Source organism: Equus asinus, chromosome 8 (assembly GCF_041296235.1).
Source record: "Equus asinus isolate D_3611 breed Donkey chromosome 8, EquAss-T2T_v2, whole genome shotgun sequence".
NCBI lineage: Eukaryota > Metazoa > Chordata > Mammalia > Perissodactyla > Equidae > Equus > Equus asinus.
In genome coordinates this window covers 80642440-80656135 of record NC_091797.1, presented here as the reverse complement: position 1 = coordinate 80656135, position 13696 = coordinate 80642440, and the positions used below count along the sequence as shown (strand labels likewise).

Here is a 13696-nt window from a genome sequence, read left to right as displayed (position 1 = left end):
CCTCGTGTTAAGTGCTTGCTTTAGGGAACTTTCCTGAAAGTGGAGAGATTTTTTTCTTGCTTCCTCTAGCCCCTTCTCTTCGCCTTTAAGTCAGTAAGACCGCCCCCACTGAAGCAAAATGAGATGTCACTCAAGTTACAAAGCTAAAAACAAAAGTCCTCTCACGGGCGCGGGGAGCCGCTTCAATCTGAAATTACTTTTCCTTTAAATTAGGGAGTAAAACGAGAGCCGGAAGGGGGCCTGATTAGAATTGGATAGAATGGCAATTTCAGATACTTAAGTTTTAATGGAAAAAGAGTGCTCCGCTCCCCAAGTCAGTATTTCCCACACGAATCCGACCAAAAATAGTCTCGAGGACCGTGAACCTTTCGTTTTAAGCTCGCTCTTCGTTTTCGCGTCGATCGGGGAAATTCAAGTGAAAAATTTCTCCTTGCACCAGTGTGCAAAAAAAGCCAGCCGACTTTCCTGGCGACCAGAGCCGGCTTGGCAAGGCAGCCGCCCTCCAGGTTGCAGGAGAGGACGAAACTGAACGTCCCCCTGTGGTCCCTGGTGTCTCAGATTGGACCAGGCTGACCCAAGTCACCCCGACGAGGCCCCATCCCGAGTCGTGCGTGCGAAGCGCGGCCAGCTCCGCGCAAACTGAGCTGCATCACGCGAGGGGGGAGGGAAGGCTTCCCCGCAAAAGAAAGGTAATTCCAGGGCACACATTTGACCCCCTCCAGGGGAAAAGTCACCCAGGAGGCCGATACTCTCCTCCAGGTCTCCCTTCCAACCAGCCTCCAGGCTGTTTCGGGAGTTGCCTTTTGAAGTTCAATTTATCTTTGAAACATTCAATAAAAAATGGTCAGGCCATGACAGTCTTTTGGTCTCCTCGCCTCCCCACCCCCAGCCTCGCCTCGGAGGTGTGTATATGGGGGGGGGGGGCGGGGGAAGGGGGGAGACACACGGGAAGATTCTCTAGGCCTTTTCTTGCCCTGGGGGCCATGACGCGAGGACCCAGCCGGAGCCTGCCTGGCGGCTGCCTCCCTCCCCCTTCCCTGGAGCCCGCCAGCCCGGCCCCAAGTCCCTGTCACCTTCGGGCCTCTTGAATGGCCGGCGTGGAAGAGCGCCCCCCACCCCAGTCCACCCCCCGTCCTGTACTTGGAAGGGGATTGAGGTCGAGACCTTTTGGAGAGGGGGCAAAGCCCCTTCCATCTCCAGCCAGGCACGTGGGGAGACCCACAGCCCCTCCTGCGCAGTCTCCGAGGGTAAGAAGGAAAACAGCCAGGGTCAGAGAGGGTGCTTGGAGGGCCTGGGGACTTTTGGGGCGCTAGCTCCCCACAGGGCCCAGAGATTTCCAGGGGGCGCGCCCTAGGCGCAGCGGCTTCTGCCACTGGGGCCAGTTCTTGGCCCAACGATTCCGCGCGGTGCCTGCGCCCCTGGAAGGTGGTAGTAGGCTGTTTGTGCCCAGAGGCGCTCTCTCGAGCAGGGGAATAAACAGCCTCGGCCTTAGAGAGGGAAGGAATGCTTCTCTTTCTCAGTCCAGATTTGCTCACCTCCTCCCCTCCCCACACCACCCCCCAAATTCTCGGACAGTGCTCAGACGTGTGTCCAGTCGCTCCCAAAGCTTGCCTTTCTTCTTTTTTTTTTAATCTCCCGTGTATCTTATTTGTATATAGTGACGTTAATGAGTAACTCTTGTGGCGCTGATGGACGGGGGGTGAACCGCTCGCAATCTCTCTGGATTTCGTAGCCGATTACTCACCTGGCGCCGGTCGCAATCTCGCCGCGGGCTTTATGGTGGCGGCCGCCGCCGCAGAGGCCACTCGGGGCCGGCGCCTTCGCCTTTTTTCCGGGCTTCGAGTGCCACCTATCTGTCTGGACCACAAATGCGCCCTGGTCGCCGCCGCTTGCTCGGCACCCCCGCGTCTCTCGGGCTGCGGAACTTGGGCGCTTCACCTTTGCCCCTTCTCCTCCGCGCCACCCTCAGCCTGCGCTCCCCTCCTCCTCCCTCCCCAGGATCGGAAGAAGCAGCCGTCGTCTCTTTCCTGGGTATCACTTTCACTCCTGTATGGGCCTCAGATGAGAAAACCAGTCCTTCCCGCCTCTGGGTTTCCACAGAGCCTAAGGAAATTCAGCGAGGGGGCGACCCTCTCTCATAATTTTCTCGCCAAGTACCTTGCTGCTCCGTGTAGAAATCGCCAGCAGTTCCCCGACCCTGCCAGCAAGGGGATAACCTGAGTTCAGGATGGGTAGATGAAGGGAGAGAGGACACCCCCCCCCCACCCCCCTAATATAAGCAACTCATATTCTAGCCTGGACGCAGCTTCCTCGTGCCTGGGTGCTCTTTCTCTTTCTTACTTTGCAATTCTGGAATTTTTCTGTTTTTACACTGGCCGAGTCCACAAGGACAAAGGCCACAACTCGCGGGAGCAGCAGCCCCTAAGGGCCCCGGCTGGGGTCAGCTACCGCAGCCTGCAGGGCCCAGCGACTTCGTGATTTGTAGATTTAAGGTGACAAATGCGGGTGCCGGCCTGGGCCCTCCGGCCCCCGCCCCTTGAGAAGGTCGGCTCCAACACTGGCGTCTGAGACCGGCGGAGGGGGAGGGGGTGGGGTCGCCTTTTGCTGTGCTTTGAGCCGCGGGTAAAGGCGTCCGGGTTCCTGCTGACCTCCCGGCGCTAATTGCAGGGGCCGAAGGGCGCGCTCCGGCAGAGGCAGGGGTCACGACCCTGCGCTCCCTCCTCCCGGGTCCCGGCAACCCCGAAGGAGCGGGGTGTGTGCACGCGGGCGTGCGTCTGTGTAGAGCCTCACTCTGGATCTGCGCTGTCCTGGAACCCACCCTTTCTTTGCGGGGAGAGCTCCAGGCGCGTAGGCCCTTAAAAAAATTCTGCCCAAGAAGGAAACCCCTTGTTCTGACCTTTCCCCCTAAGCCAGCAGAGAGGCAGCCGCCTTCGGGCGCTGCAAGAGGCTTGAAACGCTTCGAGTCCGCGCGCTTTCTGCCTCGCTGGTTTCCAAATTTGAGCTCACGGCAACCAGCCAAGAGAGTGGCTTTTGCGTGGTGGATGCGAGGCCTCGAGCCGAAACCTGCGCTCTTAGATCCATAGCTGGGGCTGCTGGTACCTATAGGGAGCTCTCCAGGTGTTTGCGCTCTGGGGCCGGGAACTACAGGTGTTCGACTAGGTCCGTGTGTGTGCGTGTGCTTGTGCGTGCTCCATCTGTAGACGTCTCTTCTGATTTGTATTTAGAAGTTCATGCGCAAGACACTTCCGGATGTACAAGCATTCGGTTGTTTTATAATCAAGATGCGTGTAATCAAGATGTATACGTTGCAGATGTCGGCGCTCAAAGTACACGGAACGACAATAATAAAGTAGCGTGCATAGAAGGGCACGTGCACGTGCCAGGCACTGGGATAAGCCCCCCCACAAGAGTCGTCTCCTTTAATCCTCACCATTAACCCTGCCAGGTGTGCACGGTTATTATGCCTGTTTTACAAAGGAAGAAACTGAGGCACAGAACCGTTAAGTCGCTTACCCAAGATCACCCGAGAAACTGGAGCCAGAATTTGAACCGAAGTGGGCTGCAGAATCCACTTTAGTCGCTATTCCTAATTCAGGTGGAGGTTACGTACCTGCAGTGCACGTGTCCCGGATGTAGAGAAATGTACGGGCGTGTTCCGGATGTTGGGGTACGTGTCACGCGCTTTTCATTAGAGAACTTTGTCATTTCTCCGGACATCTGTCGTGCCCTGTGAAAGTGCGGTTTCCATTTCGGCGTCCCGTGCCCCAGCCCTCTCTCCCCGGTGCCCCGAAAGAGACGTCGGGGCGAAGACTGCAGGTTTGGGGCCTTTGTTCCCAGGGAGATGAGGCGAGAGGTGGACTGGGGACAAAACCCCATCCATTTAAAAATGCCTGCAGCGGGGCGCTGAAGCAGATCCGGCGTTCCGGTCAGGGTCTGGGACGCGAGGGAGAGGGAATTACAGCGGCGCCTTCGTGCGCCAGGGCGCGCAGGGGACCACCCTAACTCCGGAGTGTCTCTCTCCCGCGGGGTCGCAGAGCGAACCTCGGGCTCTGGGTGCCTCAGGTGTTCCTGCACCGGCCTCGGATCCTCCCCTGCGTCCCTAGCATTCGCTGTGCTCCATCTGCCCGGGCGCGAAGGCCGGCTGGGGACTGCAGGTGGGGACTCCGCCGGCACAAGGACCGTTTGTTCTTTGCCGGTTCGACCTGCCCAGCTTCCAGGAACCTGAGCAAATTTAATTCTTCCTGCCTCCTGAGCTCAACTCTTTGACCTCAGCTGGGAGTCGAGGGCTTGGCTAGTGGGGAGAGAAATTCTCCTGAGAAGCAGGAGAAGGAGCGCAGAGGGCATAGGAAAAGGGGTGCCTGGTTATGTGACAGCGCAGCTAGCTTCCCGGAGTCTGGGCACCTGAAGGCCTCACGCACCTAGAGAGCCAAGGTCCGGGTCTGGCTGCAGGCTGGGCAGGGGCGAAACAACAAATGGCTTGGGTAGGGAGTAGGGACCCTTCTCTGCGCCCAAGACGCAAGGCTCTTTCTGCCCGGCGGCCGGGATAAAGTCAGGAGGCCTTTGCGTCTTGGATCGCGCAGCTTCGGGGTGCATTGCCTGGCATGGGGGGTAGTGGGGTTTAGTGAGAGGATATTGGTACTGTCCGAGCCTTCTGGCTCTCCATACCCCCTCTCCCCCCCCACCCCCAGCCCAACCCCAGTCCAAGGATCCCAGTCAGCCCGTCTATTTGAGCTTGTGAAATGCGATCCCCCGCGCCACTTGGGTTTTCCGCTAATGACCGGGCTCTGGTTTCGGGTCGGGGAATCGCACCGAGAGGGGAGGGTTGCCTCCCCAGGCCTGCTCCAGCCAAGCGTCGCCTAGGCGCTCCTCCTGCCAGCGGGGCAGGCCCAGGAGGGTGCGCCCCTGCCCCTTCAAGGTCATCGCAGGCACGGAATTGACGCTCGCGCGCGAACTTCCTTCCTGCCACTTTTGCGTGTTGCTGTCCACCCCAGTCTCTAGCGGGGGCATCTTTGGCATAACTCTTTTGTAAAGCGGGATCAGACGCCCCTCACTTTCTCTGTAGCTCCAGGGGAACCCCAACTGTCTTGGTCCTTACTTAGTCGCCCCCACCCCCAATCCTCCTAATCCTGACATAGAGCTGAAGTGTGAGCCTGTTACCAAGCCAATGCTGATGGTGTGTATGCCTTAGTGTGTGGTCATCACCCCAGTTAACACCCAGCCTAACCCCTGCGCCCACCCTCCCGAAGGCCCCCACTTTATAGCTAATTGGGCATTCTCTAGGGTGGGGGCACTTAACCAGAGGGCGGAGCTCATGACTTTCGTGCATCCCCAGAAATCAGATACAAAAGTTTGTTACTGTGCGTAGATGCAGATTTGGAGGGGAACCCTACAATTTTCCTGGGATCCTCAGAGATGCATGAGCCCAACCGAATTAAGACCCACTCGCTGCTCTGGGGACAAAAACAAATGGGAGGAGGGTTAGGGTGGCCCCTGGAGGCTGGGTCGAATTTAGCTTTAGGGTCCAGCTCTCTCCATCTCCATCTCTTTCACCTTCTGGAAGGACACTAACTTCTTGCTTATTTTGAATCTAAGCCTCCAGACGTCCAAGGCCTCAGGCATTATCTACTTAGTTGATTAATTAAAGGCATCAACTTAGCCAAATGATTTTGAACACTCATTATTACCCCCTATGACTTCTCTGCTAATATCCTGTTGCTAGGGTCACCCCCACTCGCTCGGCAGGTAATAAAAGGAAACCACTTTTCATAAAACAAAATTACTTTTTACTACCTTCCTCCCACCTCAAGATCTAGGGAGACGGGAGCTGCCGGGAAACCCTCTTTGTGGAGAAGCTATTGGGGTCCAGGCTGAGGGTTCCGCGGTCTCTACATGCTGCTATGGGCAGGGTGCATCTTTGTTCAGATTTTCCAAAGGACTTAGGATTTTCATTCAAGTCACACCTGGTGGAATCGGGGGCCCGAATATTAGAAGATAGATGTGTGTGTGTTGGAGGGGTAAGTTTGGAGTCTGAGGGTCACCTGAGCCTTTTCCTCAGGATAAAAGTTAATAAGGGAAAGGCTGGGATCTCCTTCAATGCAGATAATTGCCTTTCTCTTTACTGCCCAGCAGACCCTGGAACAAAGCGGACACCTACGCAAAAACGTGTGTGGTTCCAGCCTAAATGGAGTTCCGGGACTCCATTACCCTGGAAGGCAGAGGTTAGATCAGATACATTTCAAAACATCTCCCACCTCTCTCTCTGCCATGCTTCTGTCTTTCATTTCTTTCATTTTTTATTCAGGCCAACACATCAACAGCACATGAAGATTCACGAGCCCTTAAAGAAACGTCTTCGACATTGCAGAATGTTCAAGGGGAGACGGACGCTTTCTCTTTCCTCCCCTCCGATAAAATAGGACCCCGGAGAAGCCCCCTCATCACCCTGAGTCCTGACTAAATAAATCCCTTTTGGTCAGTACTTGGCCACTTAAGGGATGATTTTCTTCCTGGCGCCAAAGCAAGATGGATTTCAAACAAAATGATGCAAGCTGAGGCTCCCCACTTCTCCCCACCCCTCCCCCCCATCTCGGCCCCAAATCTACAAATTCCCCATCAACCTCTGCTTACTGCAGACTTTCTCCCAGGCACATCCCAAGAAAAGCGTCCATGGTGAGACCAGTGTTTGCCGACAGCCTCAGGGAGCTGCACACATGGCGCTTTTCCCCCCCCCCCCCTCTTTCTCGATGAACAAGCCATTTCTGCGCAGGTTTCATTTGACGTGAAAGTCCTCCTGGTATTGCTTCCCCCTATTTCTTGATACTTCCTGGTCTCTGAGTTGGAGTAGACACTTGAGATGAGAGAGCTCAAACAGGAAGTCAATCAGGACTATCTCTTGGTTCCTCCCCGGGGGGGGGGGGGGGGGGGGGGATTTCAAGCTACCTGTTCTGTGAGCTCACGGAAGGGAGGATGCAGGAATAAAAGCAGCTTAACGCCAACCTTCCGCGCCCGCCTTTGCTTGGCCGTTCCTTTGCCGCCATCTGCTGGTACGATGGAGAAGTGCGTGGGGCTTTTCCAGGATTTCTGGGAGGCTGAGGGTCACTCCATTCACTCATTCATCATTCATTCGTTCGTTCATTCATTCAGCAAATGACCTTGGCTGAGACACGGTCTCTGTTCTCATGAGATTTGCATTCCAGGGAACCAAGCTTCACGGCCATCCCCTGAAAGTAAGATATACAGGGAGCAAGGTGTCGGAGGAAAGAGCTAGAATTCAGAGGCCATAAAAGAGGGTCTGGAATTCTGGCTTTGTCATTTACTGCCTGGGGTGTCTTTTGGCCAGGGGGCTTAATGTTTCTGGGTCCCAATTCTTCATAAAGTAAAACTGGAATAATGATACCTACAGGTAACTTACACTTGCAAAGCACCTGCCTCATAAATATTTCCTAATGCCTTCGCCTTTTGGAATCACGTGACTAAACTCCAATGAAAACAGAGTTTATTTAGCTGGCTTCTCTTTCTTCTTCCGTGTTCTGGAATACTGCTTCCTCACCTCAACCACACAATCTCCAGCAATTTCATTCAACCAACATTTGTTGAGCCGGGATTCTGGCTACGGGTTTACAAGACTCCAAGATGGATGAGAAGTGACTGGTCTTCCAGCTAGGTGTCAGCAGTTCCAAATGATTATGCCAGTCGCAGCTGCAGCTACCATCCTTCCTCACCTGTGGTAATCCTGTTCTTATGGGGCTCCCCAAATGCACTCCTGCGTGCCTCCCCTCCAGTCCATGGGTCATACTGCCGCAGGACCCACCCGTGACCCTCGTCAGCTTCATCTTGCAATGACTCCCATGGCCTGGCCCATAGCATCAAGTCTAATCCTACCGCAACCTCCAGAGGCCTGCTGGATCTATCTCCGCCTGTCTCTCCAGCCTCACCTCGCCCTATATATCACGCTGTGTTGGCCAAGTCATCATACTCCTTCCACCCAACTCAAGGTCTTTGCATATGCTGTTCCCTCAGCCCAAAGTTTCCCAGTCTTGGCACTGTTGACATTTTGAGTTGGATGCTTCTCTGTGGTGGGGGGCTGTCCTGTGTGTTGTAGGATGTTTAGTAACATCTCTGGACTTTACCCACTAGATGCAAGTAGCATCCTCCTCCTCCAGTTGTGACAATCAAAAATGTTTGCAGACACTGCTAAGTGGGATGGCGGGGGGTAATAGCGCCTCTGGTTAGGAACCACCGCCCTAGCCTGAATGCCTTCTCGATCTCTCCTTGGTTTCATTTCAACACGGATGTCAACGCCACTTCCTCCATACAGCCTTTCCTGACTCCTAGACCGGATTAGGTCCCTCCAGTTGCAGGTTCTCAGAGCCCCTAAGACCTCTTCCATGGAGAACAAAAGAAATGCAACTGGATAACGAATTGTATAATAAGATATTTAGTATTTGTCTGCACTAAGAGATGTAGGTACCCGGGGAGCAGACACCTGGTTGGTCCTATTCACTGTTGGTAGGAGGCCTTAGAAACCTGGGCAATCCGTGCAGTCTTCTTGTACGATGATCAAGGCCGTGCCCGTGATCAAGGCCGCCCTCAAAGCCGTTTTTAGCTGAGTTTCATCTGCTTGAAACTATTAGGGCAATTGGGACCTCTTCTGCTTGTCACTCCGGGCTTCCTCTGACATCCATCAAGACTTCCGTGGTCTAGAAAGCAGGAGTCGGCAGTGTCAGCAACCTGCGGCCCACAAGCCAAGACCAGCCTGCCACCTGTTTTCATACGGCCCGTAAGGTAGGAAGGGTTTTTATGTTTTTAGGTGGTTGGGGAAAAAAATCAAAAGAAGAACGCTTAATGACATGTGAAAGGGACCTGATATTCAAATTTTAGTGTTCATAAATAAAAGTTTTATTGGAATCTGGCCACGTCCATCATTTACGTTTTCATCCATGGCTGCTTTCTCTCTCTGCAATGTCAGACTGAGTTGTTTCGACAGACACTGCACAACCTGTTGATTCAGAAATATTGATTCTCTGGTCTTTTGCAGAAAAAGTTTGCTGACCCCGTGTCTAAAGGACGGGGTGGCTACTACACCCGTTTTTCAAAATGGGAAAAAACTGTGCTACAAATCCCAGGAAAGCCTGGAATCCAGTTTCTGTCACATTGACAGGGAACAAAAAAAATGGAGACCAGGGGCCCAGTCACTTCAAGGCTGGACTCCAAATGGGGTAAATAAACTAATAATAATAATTTAAAAGTTGCTTTGGAACGGAAATGAGGTGCAGCACGGGATGACATCCAGCGCTTAGAAGATCCTCAGTAAAATAGCCGTTTGTGCACAGACGGTCGCCTCCCCAGAGCAGGAGCACAGGATCTGGGAGAAAAGGCACTGGCTGCAAACCGTAGGCCGTTTCAGTTTAAGACGACTCCGCCAAAGTTTAAAAATAACAGACTGTGGGAGTCAAGGGAAAGGGGGCGCAGGGTGAAATCAGCTTTGTTTTAGACTCTGCTCTCAATGAAGTCAAAGCAGAACGCCTAAAACTGCGAACAAAAGCTGAGGCTTTCCCTGAATGACTTTTTTTGTGATTTCCTTTTCTTTGCGCTGAATAGAGGAGACAGAAGTTCGTGTTCGTGCCTTCCTAATGCTTGTAGCAATTCAGCGCACACAAAAGAGGCTAGACAGTTCTTTTCTCTCTCTCTCTTCCTCCCTCCCTTCCTCCCTCCCTTCCTCCCTCCCTTCCTTCCTCCCTTCCTTCCTTCGTTTTCCAGATAACAGCTGTCACTCTGAGGGCCAAGGGAGGAACCTGAGGCTTGGAGAACAGAATCGACGTGCCCAAGTTTCCACATCCGGTCCGTGACTTAATCATGAAGCCCGGGGCTCCCCCTTCTGTGTCCCTTCCATAATGATGCTTTGCCTCCCTCTCAGCTTTGGCCTAAATGAGAGTCTCTTTATTTATCATTTTGAAGCCCCAGGATTCATGGAACCCAAATCCAAGCTGAAAATGGAGGCAATTACTCAGATAATTTAGGTAAACGTTGGGGTTGCGTTGTGAGTGTTTTAACATCAGAGTCTGAATTATTGGAGGGATTGTTTCCACTCCTACTTCTCATTGTGCTGTTGAAGAGGTAATTCTCCTCTGACAGCGCCTGTTTGTTTTGTCCCGGGTGAACAAGGCCCGGTAGCTAAGGAGAGAGGGCAAGAACAAAACTCTGGCGAGAGAGAGGCAGCCGGGCTGACTCTGGAGGGCCAAGCCAATTTGTGTTTGAGGTCAATAACCTTTGTGTTTCCATAAAAACCCCATTCAGGAGGCACACTCAACCCCTCACAATCCTACTCTGTGAAAATGCTCCCAACATATGAAACATCAAAGGAGGACTGGTGTGTGTGTGTGTGTGTGTGTGTGTGTGTGTGCAGGCAATAAAAAAGAAAATTAAGCAAATAGAAGAGACTTTTTTAAAAACCTGAAAATAAATCTTCTTTAATTTGTCAGAAAAAGAGAGTGAATTTTAGAGTCAGATATTTCTGTTCTCTGTCCCTCCACCACACACCCCTGCTTCCAGTTTACTCACAGCTATGTGACCCTGGGAAAAGCTTAAGCTCCTGGAACCTTTACTTCCCGCCTCTTAAAACAGGGCTGATAATGATCCTTGCTGAACAGGGTTGTTGGGAGATAATGTAGACGCAGTGTATAACCTGGCATTGACACACGGTCACTTTGACGCACACGCGGTATTATCATCATCCATGGTGTCTGAGACACCATCTGCTAAAAACGCCATCATATGCATTTCCAGAAACAAGGCAGCTACCCCTAGACCTCCCAGCCAGTTTCTTTCCCAGTCGGCACACCACGGTGAAACAGGAAGGCTGGTGCCCCACGGACACCCGAACAATGGGAAATCCATGCATTAAAGTTTTATAGACTGCGGTAGCCTAGTTCAAAAGAAACAGGCTCTGGAGGAAAGCAAACTGGTGTCCAATGACATCAAGTAGAAGCAGGAGCCCTGGGTACATAAGCTTCTTGCCTCTGTTCTTCCTCATTTATTGTTGCTGCACGCCGGTCAGGGCGGCAGGGGGCTGCCAGCCTACTCGCGGTTGGAGATAAGGAAATGGACAGCCAGAGGGTCAAGGCTTCATGTCAGGACCCACAGCCATTTCGGGGCCAGAGAACTCAGCGTTCAGGAAAAACAAGGCCAGCTCGGCAAGCAAAAAGGAGTAAAAAACATTGAGAGTGAATAGAAACATTTGCAGCAATGATAAAAGTCAAACAGGTGTATGAGCTCCAATCACTTAGTGTCCGTGTCAACTTCCGTTTGGAGCAGCCGTTCTCAGCGCAACTGCCCGTTGGACTCACCTGGGGAGCTTTTAAAGGACTCCAAGACCTGGGCTCCACTCAGACTGGGTGAATCAGATTTGAGGGACGGGCCATGGCCTCAGTATTTTTTAAAAGCTCCCCAAGTGATTCGAAAGAATGACAAAACCATCTGGAGCTATCGATAATCTGTGCAGGGTACTCATAATCTCGTTAATAAGTCGTGTTTAGGAGTGAAAAAAAGAAAACAGATATTTCCTACTTTTTGAGTCAAAGGGGCTTCAGAAAGAACAGGAAGAAGGCATTAAACCCAGCCTTGATATTGGGATTAAGTTTCTTCCCTGCGTTCTAGCTTTGGTGGATCCATGATCCCCCGAAAGCGGATGCAGAGTTTGCTGATGTTGCGTAGATGTACATTTTTCTACGGAGATGATTCGTGGTTTTCATCAAATTCTCAAAGTAACGGATAGCCATGCCCTTTCCCCCAAAAGTTTAAAAGTCAGTGTTCCAAGATGAAGCCAGACTAAGTATATTCCAAGAAGGAGACTGTGGAGGGAGCAAACTAAATCTCGTGTCACTGAGTCTACTGCTGTCACGTCCAACACTGGGCCAAAACTTCTCAAGGTCACGGCCTGATCTTCTTTGGCTCTCCTGGCCTCTGTTGACCCTGGTGAGCACGCCTCCTCGAAGCCTCCTTCTTTCCTCGGCTCCCATGACCTCCACGCCCCTCTGGTTCTCCTCCTGCATCTCTGGGCATCTTCCTATCAGGGCATTTGTGGGTTCTTCCTCTTTGCCCATCCCTGATATGGTACAGCCTCTTGATTTCCAGCATCAGCCCTCTCCTCTTCTCAGTATACATGTTCTCCTTGCTCCCACGGCTCCCGAATCATCAACATGTTGGTAATTTCAAAATTCGTCCTTCTCTGGGCACATCTTTCTTCTGAACTCCATGCCCATGGACCTACTAGGTGTCTCTAGATTGACATTTCAATCACACCTTAAAGGCAGTATATTCAACCTGAATCCATTATGCCTGCTCCGCCCTGCCAAAAACTGAGCACTTCCACTTCTTCATTTCCTGTATCATTGATATCCATCCATCCATCCGACAACATCTACTGAACCCCTCTTCTGTGCCAGCATCATGCTAAGTGTTAGGAATACAGAGATGCCCAAAGCAGACACATCTCTGCCCTCGTGGAGTTTACAGTCTGTGAGAGGAGACAGTCCTTACGCAAGAAAGCACACAAAAGAATATAAACTTACATATTGTGAGAACTTCTCTGAAAGGACAGAATAGGATTCCAGGTAAGTAACTTGGACAGACTCACAATCCCGCTGGAGTCAAATATATCCCTTAGAAATCCAAGAATAACTTGGACATTTTAGGATGGTGTGGGAAGTCTTCCTCAAGAAGTGTCATTAGGGCTGGGATATGAATGAGAAATTGGGGTTAACCAGGTGTTGAGCAGAGACACGTCTAAGGGATAAATCATAAGGCAGCCAGCAGATTCTCAGGAAAAGAGAAGAGCAATCTATCCCATGGATGCCTCCTGGAGGAATACAGATCTCTTAAAGGAAACTGAGAAATCAAATGTTTGCCCAGCTCAAAAATGGAGAAGGAGAGTTGGGCTGCAGCCAAAAAGATGGCATTCCCATAGCTACAGAAAGGTGGGATTCGAATCATTTATTTATTCAATAAGTATTTACAGTCATGCCTTGCTTAACGACGACAATACGTTCCGAGAAATGCATCATTAGGCAATTTCATCGTCGTGCAAACATCACAGAGTGTACTCACACAGACCTAGATGGTATGGGCTATGCCACACCCAGGTTATATGGTACTAATCATATGGAACCACCAACGTATATGCAGTCCATCATTGACCAAAACATCGTTATATGGCGCATTACTGTATGGAGTGTTTACTCTGCTTTGCTCTGTTTCTGGTGGGTACAGTGATGACAAGACTCTATATTCATGGAGCTCATTGTTAACCCACTGGAAGTTCTTAACCTTTTTTGAGCCTTAAATCCATTTGATAGATTTGTGACGCTGAAGGACCCCTTCTCAGATGAATGTTTTAAATGAATAAAATAAAATACATAGGATTTCAAAGGAAACCAATTATATTGAAATACGCTTCAGGAGAACTCCTTTCCTTGGACTTAGAGGATATCTCCAAGGTCCCGTGAGCCATGGGACTTTTAAACTCATGCGCCTGATTTCACGCTCTGAGTGTGTAGTTACTGGACAACTACATTCATTCAACTTGCCGAATAGATTTCACCTCTGCATTGAGAAGAAGGTGCCTTGGTCAGGGGACTAGAGAAACTGATTTCCTTGGCAACTGCAGGGTTCCTCATGGGTTCGTAAATTGGATTTCTGA

General features: G+C 51.5%; 1 long non-coding RNA gene across 1 annotated transcript; it reads left to right on the top strand.

The window, feature by feature from the left end:
- Window positions 1-3042: 3042 nt before the first annotated feature.
- On the top strand, window positions 3043-6889 carry LOC123288072 (uncharacterized). The gene is made up of 3 exons (XR_006531587.2): window positions 3043-3816; window positions 6130-6218; window positions 6302-6889. It is a non-coding gene; the product is annotated as an uncharacterized lncRNA (long non-coding RNA).
- The last annotated feature ends 6807 nt before the right edge of the window (window positions 6890-13696 follow it).